At 36.1% G+C, this 15,639-nt stretch overlaps 1 protein-coding gene and 1 pseudogene across 1 annotated transcript in view; one reads left to right on the top strand and one right to left on the bottom strand.

Annotated features, from left to right (window-relative positions):
- The window catches only part of MAGI3 (membrane associated guanylate kinase, WW and PDZ domain containing 3), a 250,383-nt gene that overhangs the window by 52,107 nt on the left and 182,637 nt on the right, over positions 1 to 15,639 (top strand). The window lies entirely within an intron of this gene.
- On the bottom strand, positions 260 to 14,105 carry LOC105756489 (60S ribosomal protein L10-like; annotated as a pseudogene).

Below are 15,639 nucleotides of genomic sequence, written 5' to 3'. Positions count from 1 at the left end.
TCACTTAGCATATTATTTCTGAGGTTCATCTGTATTGCACTATGTATCAATATTTAGTTCCTTTTTATTGCCAAGTAGTATTCTCTACAGTCTTGCCAACACTTGGTATATATTGTCTTCTTGATTATAGTCATTCTAGTGGGTGAGAAATGTTCTTTCTTTCTGTTTTTTGGAAACAGGAATTTCAGTTTATTGGCGGGCAACATAGAGACAGGAAGGTTAATTTATTAGTGGGCAGAGGTCAGTGCTACCAAGGCCCTCATGAATGCAGGGCCCACCACTTGTCCAAGGGGTCAGGATTGGGGATGTATTTGACTCTACAACCATCTGGGATAAGGCGCATTTCAGCCACCATGTCTTCAAACTCATCAGCATTAAACTTGGTAAAGCCCCACCACTTCTTGGAGATGTGGATCTTCTGATGCCCAGGGAAGTTGAACTTGGCCCTGCGTGGGGCCTCAATCACATGCTCCTTGTCTTGAAGCTTGGTGCAGATGGACACAATGTCTTGGCCAATGTGGACCCTGGCCACTGTACCCTGGGGTTTTGCAAAGGCACCTTGCATACCTGTCTGGAGCCTGTCAGCCCCAGCATAGGAAAATCTCTTGTTGATTTGGATGACATGGAAGGGATGGAGCCACACTCAGATGTAAGAGCCATCTTTGCCACAACTTTTCACCAGGTACTTGTTGGCACAAATATAGGCAGCCTCCAGGGTTTCTGAGGAGAGCTGCTCGTATTCATCTGACACCATGTGGCCACAGAAGGGGAACTCATTCACTTTTGCCTTCCTCTGATTCAGGTCAAAGATGCAGATCTTAGCTTTAGGGACACCTCAGCAGAGGCAGGACTTGTTCATACAAGTTCTTGGCTTGTTCTTACAATACTGGTAACACTGGGCGGGGTACGGCCCGTGGTAACACCAGGATCTTTATGGTGCGCAGAAGGAAAAGCAGAAATGTTATTTCATTTGATTTTGATTTGTATTTCCCTAATGACTAATGGTGTTGAGTATCTTTTCATGTGCGTATTAGCCATTTGTATGTCTTTTGCCCATTTTTATATTAGGTTATTTGTTTTTTTATTATTGAGTTGTAAGAGTTCTCTATATGTTTGGATAGAAGTCTCATTGGACATATGATTTGCAAATATGTTCTCCAAGTTTGTGAGTTGATTTTTCAGTTTCTTTCTTCTTCTCTTTTTAATTAAAGTATTATTTATATACTGTAAAATTCACCCCTTAAACCTGTTGCCGTGGAGTCGAGTCTCATAGGAACCTTATCGGACAGAGTGGAACTGCCCCTATGGGGTTTCCAAGGCTGTAATCCTATAGAAGCAGACTGCCACATCTTTCTCCCATGGAGCAGCTGGGAGATTCGAATCTTTGACCTTCTGGTTGGCAGCCAAGCTCTTAACCACTGCGCCACCAGGACTCCTTAAATTCACCCCTTAAAAGTGCACAATTTCAATAATTTTTTTTTGTATAGTTAGAAGGTTGTGCAACCATCACCACTACCTAATTTTAGAATATATTTATCACCTCCGAAAGAAACCCAGTACCCTTTAGCAGTCATTCCCAAACCCCCTCTTCCCTGCCCTGGCAATCACTAATCTACATTCTGTCTTTGTAGATTTGCCTACTCTGCATTTTCTGTTTCTCAGTGGTGTCTTGTGAAACACAAAAATTTTCAATTTTGATTAAGTCCAATTTATCAAAAAAATTTTTTTTAATTGCTTGCCGTTTTGGTATTGCGTTTAAGAAATCATTGCCTAACTCACAATTATGAAGATTTACTCCTATATTTTCTTCTAAGGGTTTTGTAATTTTAACTCTTTAGATCTGTGATCCATTTTGAGTTAATATTTCTGTGTGGTATGAGGTAGGAATCCAAATTCATCTTTTTGCATGTGGGTATCTAATTGTCCCAGCACCATTTATTGAAAAGAGTATTTCTTTGAATCTAAAGTGTGTTTCTTGGAGACAGCATGTAGTTGATTCTTGAATATATTTATCCAGACTGACAATCTCTGCCTATAATTCTATTGATTTTACCTCAGATATCTTTCACTTTGTTCCTTGTTTTCCATTCACATTCCCACTACCTTTGTCCTTGCCTGGATTGTCAGTGGTCTCGTAGGTATTTTCCTGGTCTTTTGGTGTGGATTCCCTTGTATTGCTTCTCTATACTGACCACTCAATTAAATTACTTGCCTGGCCCCTGTAGACCTTTGAGTTTACAAACCCCGGCATAAAAAGCATGTTCTTGCTCCTATGATTCTTCCTATTTATTGCTTTATTAAGTAAGTATTTAGTTAGTACCTATTAAGTGCCAGGTGCTGTTCTAAGCACTGGAGATGGAGTAGTATATTAGTAAGCTTTCGATGATTACCTCACCACCCTAAAACGCAGTAGCTAAAAATTACCATTTATTTAGCTCATGATTCTGTGGGTTGACAGTTTGGACTGGATTTATTTGGTCTTGGCTGGGATCATTTATGCATTTATGGTCAGCTGCTTGTCAGCTAGGCTTTTCTACTTCTGGGGGTCGGATGGCCATTGTCTAGGACAGCGGACTGTGGCATCCTGTTTGTGTATGGCCTCTGAACCAAGAATGGTGTTTCTGTTTTTAAAGAGTTATAAAATAAAAACAACCAAAACCAGAGAAGAACAGAGATCATACAAGGCCGAAAAGCCTAAAATTTTAACTATCTGGTCCTTTACAGAAAAGTTTGCTCATCCCTGGCCTGGGATAATGGGAGTTAACTGGGCTACATGACCCTCATCATCCAGTAGGCTAAATGGGAGGCTTATTCACATGGCCGCATCAGGGTTCTGACAGTGGAAGCATGCAGAATCTTTGAGGCTTAGATTTGGAACTGGCACATCGTTGGCTTCTGCTGCATTCTTTTGGCAAAAGCAAGTCACAAGGCCAGTGGAAATTCAGAGGTGGAAAAAAAAGGTTCCATTCCTTAATGGGAGGAGCTGTAAAATCACATTTCAAGGGGAGTGGATGGATACCAGAAGGAGAGGAATTGTGGCTATTTTTACAGTCCTCTGGAAGTAGTGGAAAAACAGACCAAAAAAATCCCTGCTGTTGTGGAGCTTACATTCTAGTGACAGCAATAAATTATCATGTTTTATTATACCTCAAAATATGCCCGTTAATTCAGCCATACTTCCCTACTTGCACGTCCCTGAATACTCTTCTGATTTCTCATTTCCCGGTACTTCAGTCACGTTTTATAAGTGCTTATTGGATGAAAAAATTCTTCCCTTATTTGCTTCCTTCTACTCTTCTTCAAGTCTCTGCTCACCTCTTGTAGATATTTCTTGACAATCACTTCTGTACTCTGTGTTTCTCTGTCCTCTATAATGTATTCTTTTATAGCACTGATTAGTACTGAACGGTGACTGGTAATTTCATGTTGCCTTAGTAAGGTGTTTGAAGACAAGGGTGTGTGTCTTATTTATCTGTTTCCATTCAACAGATATTTGTTGTATACCTACTATGTGCCGGCACTGTGATGAGTGATAGACATGAACAAAACAGACAAGGAAAGTTCTTGTATTCATGGAACTGCAGGTAGTCCTTGACAACGGGGTTCTGTTCTGGCGACTACTCTGTCGTCAGTAGGTTCTGATGTAAGTAGAACACCCCGTTTTTTTTTAGTTTTCATTATTGTCTTTTACTTTCAGTATCTTTATAAATCCAATCTTTGTCTTTGGAGGTTGGAAACATTACATCTGAGAACGATAGCATCAGTAAATTATGTGCTGCAACATTGTATGTAGTACATGTTACTAATGAAAAGATGTACAGAAAAAACAAACAGCAACAACAAACGTTCGTACTTGTGGTTCGTGGTAACATGAATACATCGTAAGTCAAGAACTACTGGTACATAAGTAGTATTTTTAATAATACTGCTTATAGCAAAATTGGTATTTTAGTTTTTTTTAAATTGTGGCCCCAAACCGTTTTTTTTAATGCGTGAATCTTTTATTGTTCTGTTCTCGTGAATTTTTATCTTTAGTGCATTTACCACATCACTTGTGATTTTTATAGTTACATCTTTGGTTGTTATGCAATAGACGTGTTTTGAAAACTATACAAATTAAATCTTATGTTGAAATTCATGTATTATTTCCCTAGTAGTTCATGCTTTTCTTGGTTATTCACTTTTTTTTTTCTTGGTACTTAGTCTCCATCGACAGTGTGTCTTACACATTCTAGAATACTGGATTGAACTTCTAAATGCTTTTTTCTCAAGGAAATTAGATTTTAGTGTTTAGTCATAGTGGGCACTTAATAAGCATTTGTTCGTGGAAATAGCCCCTTTGGTTTTCTGTTTCACTGAATTTCACCCAAGATGATTATTCTTGACTGACTTTTAAATGGCTGAATGAATTCATGACCTTCAGTATAATAATTAGTGCTTTTTTTCATTATGTATCACAATGATGCCTGCTTTCTTTCTCTCCTCATTTTACTTTTAACAAATATTACTGTGTAAACTTGGGAGTGTCCTTATTTCACAATTGCTAACCTACTTGAAACATTTTGAAAATGTGCATATGAATTTTATAAATTGGTGCCTGCTGAAATGAAATTAAGTGCAATTTAGAGAAGTGATTTATTACCTTAAAAGAATTAATAGCATGATTCTTCTTAACATGTTTATTAGTCACACCATTTATTTTATTCATTCCTTCTTTGTTCATTTGTTCATCCTCTTAGTAAACATTTTTTGAGTGCTTATAATCTGTCAGTCATTGTGCAAGCTGCTGGTGTTGCAAAGAGGAATTTAACATGGTCGACATGTGGAGGGAAGTCTTTATTTAAATTTCTAACATTTGAAATATTACGGACGGCCAGAATGTAAATATTCATGAGCTGGAAAAGGGAGAGCAAAGAAGAACTGCATGGGATGTTAACCTTTTCTAGCATCCCACTTGACCATTTTATAAAATGTAGCAAATAATATTCTGATATTTTGCATTGAAACCATGAGGCTACAGCTCTTTTACAAATGTAGGATTTTTATAAGTGCTAATAGCATCTGGTTATTCCTCAAGCTAAATCTTCAGATGTCTTATATTTGTTGCAGTGAGTTTGTGAGGATTGAAATTTAGTGTTTGGAAATAACGATTGTTGAAAAACATGTATATTTCTTTGGAAAACTAATGTCAGATGAATTATTTCATCATCTCTGAGCAATTCAAAATGGTTAATAATTGTTAGAATTTTTGTAGAATAATGTATATTTTTTGATAGTGGATTTAGGAAAGTTACAATTTGATAAAAGGAGTGAATAACAAATCATTCTCCTCCCCTCTCATTAACTGCTTGACAACTTCAATGTGTTGCATAAGAAATATATTCTTATATAAGTGAAATCGTATAATTGTTTTATGTATTATATTTTGTAATGTGTAGAAGGTCAAATTAAGACATGAAAACATTAGTGAGATAAAAGCAGAAGATTTCTCTAATGGCTAGTTGGGTCAGCGAAAAAGAGGAAGACCCTTAACGAGATGGATTAGACAGTGGTTGCAACAGTGGGCTCAAACATAGCAATGATTGGCAGGATGGCAGAGGACCAGGCAGTGTTTTGTTTTGTTGTACATAGATAGGGTCGCTATGAGTCAGAACTGACTCAACGGCACCTAACAACAGTTGTTAAACTTGTTTTGTAAGGATGATAAAGAGGTTATACAATAGCTCATATCTGTACAAGCCTAAATAATTTTTATTCTGGCATTTTTATTTAAACATGACTAATAAATTAATCTGTAGATCAGCAAGGAGGCTTAAAGTATCTAAAAACTGAAAACCAGGCCATTTGAGGGATTTCATTTTTTCGTTTACTTAAAATGGAAAGGATATTATTTAACCTCTGAGCTGGGTAGTGTTAGTGTTTCATGGGGGATGTGAAATGGTACTTTTTTCCTTTTTGGTGCTCCTTTACTTTAATAAACAAATTTACCACTTTTTATATTGTTGAAACACTTTGGGGAATGAAATGGTAGCTGTGCAACTTACATTAAAACGAGGTCACTTTTAAACTTCTAATTTTTTGAAAATCTCAATTAAAAGCAATCTAAACAAAGTCATTTAAATATCCATTTCCATTTTGCACTGCAGGAGTTTGTAAACTAAAAACTGTTCCTTAGAAATGCAATAATTATGTATTATTCTATTTACTTTGACTAGATGAATTAGATAATATGTCTTATTCAGTCTATACTTCCAGGATTAAATGCCATGTATATGCATGTCTGTCTGCATTATATATGTGAAGAAAAGTGCATAAGTACTTTTTCCCTCAAAAAAACATTTAATGTAAGTTGTGCAGCTACAATTCCATTCCCCGAAGTGTTTCAACAATACAAAAAATGGTGTGTGTGTTTATTAAAGTAAAGGAGCACCAAAAGGGAAAAAAGTACCATTTCACAGCTTTTATGAAGATGTCTGTCCATCTATAGAGTTACTAGAATATGAGATTAATCGAGAAGATGTCAAATAAGAATAAAATTAATATTGTATCAGAAGACATTTTAAGGCTATTTTAAAATGAGGTAATAAAAAATAATAATCTTAGAAAATGTTTTTATCTCCCTTTATTTCCTTATCTTCTTCCCCCATGTTTAGCCTAGTTTTGTATAAATATTGTTTAATATGAATATTGTTTAAATTTTAATATTTCTTTTTAGTCTTTTCCTACCAGAACAGGTTTGGAACTGAACTGGTCTTTACCTATTAACGTCTAAGGAGAATAAAAAAATTGGGATTAGAGCAAGTGCATGTTATCTTTCAAATTTACTACTGTTTTAATCATTCAGAACTAATGAGATGTCTTAATTTTTCTCACCTTTGTTTTCCTCCTTTCTTCTTTTTACCCTCCTGCCCTTCTCATGATCTTGTGACTAATTTGTGTTCTTCAGTGTATTTTTTTCCCCAGGAAATAGGAAAGGAAAGAAGGTAGAATTTAAATGAGGATTACTTAATGATTTTTCATTCACTTATTTATTATTTAACTGTGTTTGCCACTGGCAGGAATATCTCTCTACTACCTTTGCATATACTGAATAATGCATTAAATTCTTAAACTATAGATATACTCAGTTACTCTTTAAGAATTAATCTTTTTCCTACTGATATGTTGTGGTACTCAACTGAGTTCAGAAACTCAGAGGCATATTTTCTCTCCTTATTCCCACTGGCTAAATTCAGACTGTTACCTCTTAGACTAATGTAATAGATTAAGTGGTCTCCCTGCCACAGTCTTGCCATATCTAAGCTTTCATCCCTCAAACTGGCCACAGTGACAGTTTTTTTAAATAAATAAACAGAAAAATCTGATGTCGTATTGCTGTTTGTTTACAGCCCTTCTCCAACACATCCCCTCACCCCTTACTGGCCATCACTTTTTTAATATAAGGACTTTTGTAATCTGTTCCTTGTCTAACTCTCCAGCCCTTCCCTTGTCACACTTCACTGTTAGCACCAACTGTACTGAATAACTTGTCCCTGGAATATATCGTGTTTTCTCTTCCCCCTAGGCCTTTGCACATATTGTTTCTTCTACTTGGAGCATTCTTCTGCTGTTGCCCCCTCCCACTCTTTCTCATCATCTGGCAAGCTCCTTTAAGTGTGTTAAGAGGTCATTTCCCAGAGTTGGTTTATGACAGCTTCTCTTCTGTGCTCCTATAGCATTCTATGCAAGCCTGTAAGATTACTCTATCATGTTTGTCACCTCGCTAGACTATGAGCTCCTTGAGAAATAGAATCTTTCATCTCTCTTTGTGCTTTGCACAGAACGCTGAAGTTTTAGAGTGGGAAGAAGAAAGGAAGCAGTTTGAATATCTCTTATATGTCAGGGAATGCACTTAGTTGTGTTAAACACGTTGAATGAATCCAATTGCCACAATAATTTTGCTTGAACATATTATTATCCTCATTTTATAGTTCGGAAAAAGAAAGTAATTTGCCCAGTGGTACATCGTTATCAAAGTGGCGAAGCTAGGACTAGAACCCAGGCCTGGTTTGACTCCGAAGGCTCTGCTTATTTCATTGTACCATGCTGGTGCCCCAACCATACAAGTGTAATGATTGATAATGGCAGATAGTATAATGTAGTGTAAAGAACATAGACTTGGACATCAGATAGATCTGGCTTTGAATTCTGGTTTGCCATTTAACTAACTGTTGGCAAGTTTCTTAAACTCTTTAAAATTATTTGTTTTCTCATTTGTGAAATGCAGTTAGTATCATCTACTTTAATAGATTGCTGTGAAAATTAAATGGACTAATGTATGTAGAGGGTTTTGCAGGGCTGGGCACATGATATATGCTTTATAGGTGGTAGTTGTATTTGATAGGAATACATATAGCTACAAGTAACAGAAAAAGTAACAGATGTGAGAAAAAAAAGATTTTAAATGATTTCACATAATAAAATGTCTAGAGATAGTCTTCAGTGACTTGGGTTTTGTTTTGTTCTTTTTCTTTTTGTCATGGTCACAGGATAGTTCCTGAAGTTACAGGTGTCATGTCAAAAGCTGGAAGAAGTGAGAAGGAAGGGATGGTATCAGCCATGTCTGTATCTTTTATTAGAAAAGCAAAGCGTTTTTAAGAAGTTCCCCGTACATCTCCCTGACTGGAACCATGCCCTCCTTACCACAATCTAGCCATTATCTAAGCTATGAGAGAGACTGCAGAAGTAGAGAACTGGGTTGTTGTGATTAGACAAATAATCATTCACATCAGTCCCTCATACCAAGTTCGGGAAGAAGTGGAATCCATAGACGTGGTGATGATGGTGTTGATGCTATATGATGACATAGCACTGAATACCTTCTCTCAGGGTATGCTTATCACTTCATTAGTCTGAAGTTTTTAACAGGTAGGCATTGTGAAATGTTATAATCCATATCAAGTAAAGGTTTAAGACTGTATCAGTTATGTCCTTATATGATAGTTTAGGTGCTAAGTTTTACAAAACTGGCTTTCAGGCATTTCCCTGTCTCATTGACTTAGGAAAACTAAAAAAAAAATTTGCTGCTGCTGCTACTTTTGACTCTTCCTTGCCTCCCAAACCCCCCTCACACACATGCACCAAACCACATCACACAGGTGGTGAACCACAAAACCTCATAACAAACACCACTGGAATCCTTCTTATAGTTTGTTGGCTGCTGATACTTTTTTGAGACCTACAGTTTCAGCTTCAACTGCCCAAAGACAATGAAGTTCTTAAAGCCACTATTTCTCCCTTAATACCTCATGTTTGGGGTTTCCCCTGCCACCCTCGTTAGACTCAATGAGAACAATCTCTCTGGGATCATCTGTACTTCTGCTTCCCACTACCCAGCTTCCCGTTGTTGGAACTCTTCACAATTATTAAGTCTCCTTCCACCTCCTCACCCTGTTGATTTTTTGATTGATTGGGAGGGAAAAGGGAAATGGAACTGTGGTGCTCTTACTGCTTTCCTGTGATTGGGAGGGTATGTTACTGAAATGCTTATTTGGATTCTGGAATATTTGGCTATAGAAACAGTGGTATATTTTTATTTCAGTTGTTTACTATTATTAGCTCTCTAGTTCAACTGTAGGAGACCTAGTGGTACAGTGGTTAAAACAATAGGCTGCTAACTGTAAGGTTGGCACTTCGAACCCAACAGCCGCTCCATGGGAGAAAGATGTGGCAACCTGCTTTTGTAAACATTTATAGCCTTGGAAACCATATGGGGCAGTTTTGCTGTGTCCTGTGGGGTCGCTATGAGTTGGAATCGACTTGATGACAGCAGAATGGGTTAGTTCAACTACATTTTAGTTTTTGAGGACTGACCTGAGATCTAACTACCCTAACACATTATTCTTGTAGGGAAATACTTACAACTTCCAACCAATCAACTTGAAAACAAAAATTTGGAATAGAATATAGTCAGGAGCTGAATGACCTATGTTTGGAAATCACGTTTGGACTTTCTATACCTTGGTAGTAGTCTCAACTACACACCCTCATCCAAAGTGAAAAAAGCAGGAGGGAGGAGCTAAGGAGATGGATAATTCCTAGATGGAACAATTAATTAGTTTCTGCTTAATAAGAAGTTAAGGCCCTGAGTAGTGCAAACAATTTGTGTTCATCTACAAACCTAAAGGTTGACAGTTTGAACCCATCCAGCAGCTGCAGAAGAAAGTCTTGACAATCTACTTCCATAAAGATTACATAAAGGCAAGAATTCCATACAGATTCCATAAGGCAAGAAAACCCTCTGGAGCAGTTATACTCCGTAACATATAGGGTTGCCATCAGTCAAAATCAGTTTGACAGCAACAGGTTTGGGCTTTTTTGTATGTTTGTTTTAATGAAAAGTTTAGTACACAAAAAACCTGAGTCTTGGCTATAGAATGAAGTATGTTCTCTCTCTGCTCTAGGTACTTCATACTTTTTTTTTTTAATCACATTGTGTAGCGTCAGCTATTTTTGCATTAGCTCTTCACTTAAACAGCTTAGAGCTATCTATGTAAAGAGTAACATTTGATTATTGCATGACTCTTACTGAGTTACATCCTTTAGTTCCACTATACTGTTTTACAAACTGATGTTAATATAAGGTTTTCAAGATCTTTAGATTCACTGGATATGATTTTTAGTCATTCAGAAGCCACTGATAATTTAGTACAATAATGGTAAACATAATGATGATTATCAAGTTCAGCTTCCAAATATTGAGAGGGAGCATATATGCTTTACTGGGGCAGCTTTTAGAAATTGTTTTGAGATAGATGAAGGAAAACAGAAGATATGTTGAGAAGCAGATGTTGTATGACTAAAGTACCCAGCTGTGTACTAACAAAATGAATCTCATGCCGATTATTTAACAATTCTTTGGCAGTCAGAGACATATGTGAAGCAGTAAACACAGCATGAGTGGAAATTTAAAAAAAAAAAAAAAATTAAGAGCATTTTCCAAGCTTAAAACTTTGGCAGTGTCTAGTCTACCATCTGTGTTACTGAAAAGTTGATTTTGTTGTGGGTAAGTCATCCCAAGGTCACTTCCAAAAAAACAAACAAACAAAAATACTGATTAAGCTATTAGAATCTTCATTCTCTAATATTAGCACTACATGTAGTCTTGACACTTTGATTTAGTGGAAATTGTTATAAATTCCACTTAGTGTATATAAATCTGAATATTTTTATATTAGCACTTTTGTTTGTCCATCATGAAACAGGTTTTATTTTTGTTCTGAAGTCTTTCAGGTCAAATCTGTTAATTATTTAAAGATTTCTGTGAAATGTGTTTTTTGCCATATTTAAATATTTGGCCATTTAACTACAAAGTATAGCACTATTGACCCTATTGTCATGGTCTTCTGTCAGAAGGGTTAGGGCTTCCACATCTTAAAAGTCTTCCCTCTTTGATTGAATAGATGGTGCAGCCGTTATGGATGGTCTACCTAGGCTAAAAGTTCACTCTTCAGTCCTTAAAATAGTCTTCACTCCACTTTCCCTTATAGGATCAAAAATTGAAAAGTTTATATACCCCTAGATTAGTTTTTATATAATCAACTCTTAGCAATTGGTTTCTTTTGGTTTGGCTATATTCTTCCTTCGTATTTAGAGATATTGCAACCCATAGCATGGGATTTTCTTAGAGATATAATAAAATATGTTAAAGCTTTATAGAAATCAAAGCTAATATAATTTGTCTGAAAATGGAAACTAAACATATAAGTATGCATTCATTAATGTGTGGCATGATTAGACTGAGCTACACAAAAATTGATAAGCTTCAGTGTTCATTATTTCTGTTTTAATAATCTGCAATAAATTGAAAACATTACTATACACAGAATATAGTCATTTGCCTTGTTGAGGACTGGGAGAGAAGCTTTGTATTGGTTAAACACCTGGCAGCACTTTATGAACCTTAGATGGGAAGTGGACAGAGAGAGAAAGGGCTGCAAGCAGTGAAAGAAATGAATTGTAAAAAAGGAAAGAGTGGGAGGAAAAAGTAGGAAAGAGTCATTGTTGGAACTTAGAGATGGACTACAGGGACTTCTCAATACTCCATTAATTCACACAGTAGCTTTGTGAACTAGGGTCTTACAGAGGATTGTAGCGAGGAAACTTCTCATAATTGTTGTTGTCCCTGTAACTGTATTCATTTCAGAAGTTAGAAAAAACAAATGTTGATTGAATTTCTGTAACAAAATATTTCAGAAAATGAATTTGATTAAAAAACAATAATAATTTTAAAACTATTATGTAAAAGCAATTTTTCCTGTTTCCAGTTTATCATATTATCAGTAAAAAAAATAACCCTAGCACATGGAAGGCGTTTTGAGCATTCACAAAATTCTATAGTTGTTTATTTTTTAAAGAAGAGTTCTAATAATATTCATTGAAAGCCTATATTCCAACCATCACCACTAGATTACACTCAATTCTAATGATTTTTATTCCAATTATTTCAAATTTGCCACTACATTATTAAGGATGAGGGTAGAAGGAAGTTTTATATAAGGACTGAGAGATTTGTTAAGCAAATGAAAATTAATAGTATTTAACTTATTAATGAGCTCATACTGTGTATAACCACGGGTGGTGTGACATTTGAGATGTTTCTTCTTTCTGTGGGTCTCAGTTTCCTCATCTAGAAAATAAAGGGCATGATATAATAGATGAGCTCTAAACTCTGTTTTCAGGAGGCAGTAAATTTACTTAGTCCAAATCTTGTAGCATTGTTTTTAAGACCTTTCATAGCTAGAAATCTTTAGTGTTACTTATTTAATTTACCTTCACAAATCCTATCATACTGTTTATCATTCTCCAGACTTATAAATGCTGTCTATAGGCTTCAAGCTGAAATAGTTAGCTGATCTTCACCCTTACCCTATCTACAATTCTTCTTGTATTTCCTATCATGGTTGATGGTCACTCTTTACCTTGTCATTCAGTCCACAAAAAGGAAATTATCCCGTATTTTTTTCCTGTTCTCTAACCTTCGCACATCTAGTAAGAATATTGAGAATGAAAAATGACAGTAGTAGCTACCATTGAGTGCTTACTTTATAACAGGTGCGATTCTAAGTGCTTTACCTGTGTTATCTTCTAATTCAGTCTTCATGACAGCTCTGTGAAATGCAGGCACTATTATTATCCCCATTTTACAGGGGAAATAAAAACCTAGAGAAATGAAGTTATTGCCCAACATACACAGCCGAAATGAATCAGAGCTAAACCTCTAACCCAGGAGAGTTTTTCAAAGCCCATACAAGTCTTAACCATTGGGTAATACTGCCTCCCTGTATGCAGTTACCAAGTCCTGTTGATTCTGTCTCCTAAATAAGTCTTGAGAGTATTTCCTCATCTGTCGCTCCCCATCTAGTTTAGATTCTTTATCATCTCATACCTAGACTATTGCGTTAGCCTCCCAACTAGTATCTCTATGTCCAGTTTTGTCTGATACAGTAGATGGTTCTTATCTTTTAGTGGTTCCCTCATTACCTGTAGGTTAAAGTATAAGATCCTCAGCATTTATAATCTGTCCCCAGTCTATGTCACTTGCTCACTGCCATCTTGTGTTACATTGTAAATTCCTCGAGTATGGAGGCCATATCATTGTCTTCCTCACAATGTTGTGGACATAGTAACTGCTCAATAAATAGTTCTTGATTTATTAAAGTAGTCCACAAAGGTTCTTGGCTTGGCAATACAGTGTGCTTTGCTAGAATTAAAATGAATTACCCATGTAACAGGAATAGTAAAATTATTTTAATATATTAACAATTCGTACATTATTTTAACATGATAATAAGTCATACATTTCTTTATTTTTGCTAATTTGAGTTAATAAGATTTTATGCTATTAAACGCAATCGTTCTGAGTTTCTGTGAGTTTGTTTTCTTTCCAGAGGGAATTAATTGGGTTGAGACATAGCAAGAGATATACACTAAGATTTGGACATTTATTGTACAGAGTAAAAATTAGCAGTCTTTGACTCCTTGTCAAAAGTTTATCATCTTTACCTTGTGTAAATAGGTCTGTAATCAGGATCATCAATGATGCTAAAAATGTAGCAATAATTCATGATCCACCCCTAAGGGATAGTGTGAGTAACTGGTATAATCTTATACTTGGTTTTGTTTTAATTTGAAACTTTTTTTTAAAAAACTCCTTTTTAAATTAGAGCTTTAACGGATACATTGAAACTTGATAAACGTGGTTGGTTACCATGTGATATCATTTTTAATAAAAATGCTTACATCAGAAAAACAAGTATCTTAATATGTATAGATGGATGTGGTTTTATGATAAATGAAATATTTAAAATAGGCCTCGTTTAACATCTCAGTGAGTTTTACTAACTGCGTTTTTTTTGTGTGTTCATTTAAAAAAAAAACAAAAAACTTGCCATCCAGTAGATTCCAACTCATAGTGACCCTATAGGACAGAGTAGAACTGCCCCATAGGGTTTCCAAGGCTATAAATCTTTACTGAAGCAGATTGCCACATCGTTCTTCCACAGAGCTGCTGGTGGGTTTGAACTGCCAACCTTTCAGTTAGCAGCCAAGTGCTTACCCACTGCGCCACCAGGGCTTTTCTAAGTGTTCATTAATTTATGATTTTTTAATCGAAATATAATTCACATACATTAAAATTCACCCTTTTAAAATGTACAATTTAGTGGTTTTTAATATATTCACAGGTTGTGCAACCATCACCATATTCTAATTCTAGCACATTTTCATTGCTTCAGAAAGAAACCTTATACTCATTTGCATTCACTCCCTTTCCCCTCCCTCCTCCGCAGCCTCTGGTAAACACTCATCTACTTTCTGGATTTGCCTATTCTGGACATTTCATATAAATGGAATCATACAATATGGAGCCTTTTGTGTTTGGCATCTTTCACCTAGCATAATGATTTTAAGGTTCATTTATGTTGTGGCATGTATCAGTATTTCATTTCTTTTTTGGCTAAATAATCTTCCATTATATGGATAAACTACATTTTGTTTATCTGTTTGTCAGTTGATAGACACTGGGTGTCGTGGTTTGAATTATGTCCCCCAAAAAATGTGTGTATCGATTTGGCTGGGCTATGATTCCTGGTATTGTGTGGTTTTCCTATATGTTGTAAATCCTGCCTCCATGATGTTAATGAGCGGGGATGGGCAGCAGTTGTGTTAGTAAGGCAGGACTCAGTCTACAAGATTGGATTGTAATACTGAGGCAATGTCTTGAGATTTAAAAGACAGAAGTGAGCAGTGAGACAGGGGGACCTCATACCATCAAGAAAGCAGTGCTGGGAGCAGAGCGCGTCCTTTGGACTGGGGTCCCTGCGCCGAGAAGCTCCTAGTCCGGGATAACATTGATAAGACGGCCAATAGCGAGAGAAAAAGGCTTCCCCTGGAGCTGACGCCCTGAATTTGGACTTTTAGCCTACTTTGACTGTGAGGAAATAAATTTCTCTTTGTTAAAACCATCCACTAGTGGTATTTCTGTTATAGCAGTACTAGATGAGTAAGACACTTGGGTTTTTCCATTTTTGGCTATTATGAATAATGCTAGTGTTAATATTAGCATACAAGTATTTATCTGAACATATGTTTTCATTTCTC

The sequence above is a fragment of the Trichechus manatus genome, unplaced genomic scaffold, assembly GCF_000243295.1.
Source record: "Trichechus manatus latirostris isolate Lorelei unplaced genomic scaffold, TriManLat1.0 scaffold00073, whole genome shotgun sequence".
Classification (NCBI taxonomy): Eukaryota; Metazoa; Chordata; class Mammalia; order Sirenia; family Trichechidae; genus Trichechus; species Trichechus manatus.
This window is presented reverse-complemented; position numbering and strand designations above follow the sequence as displayed.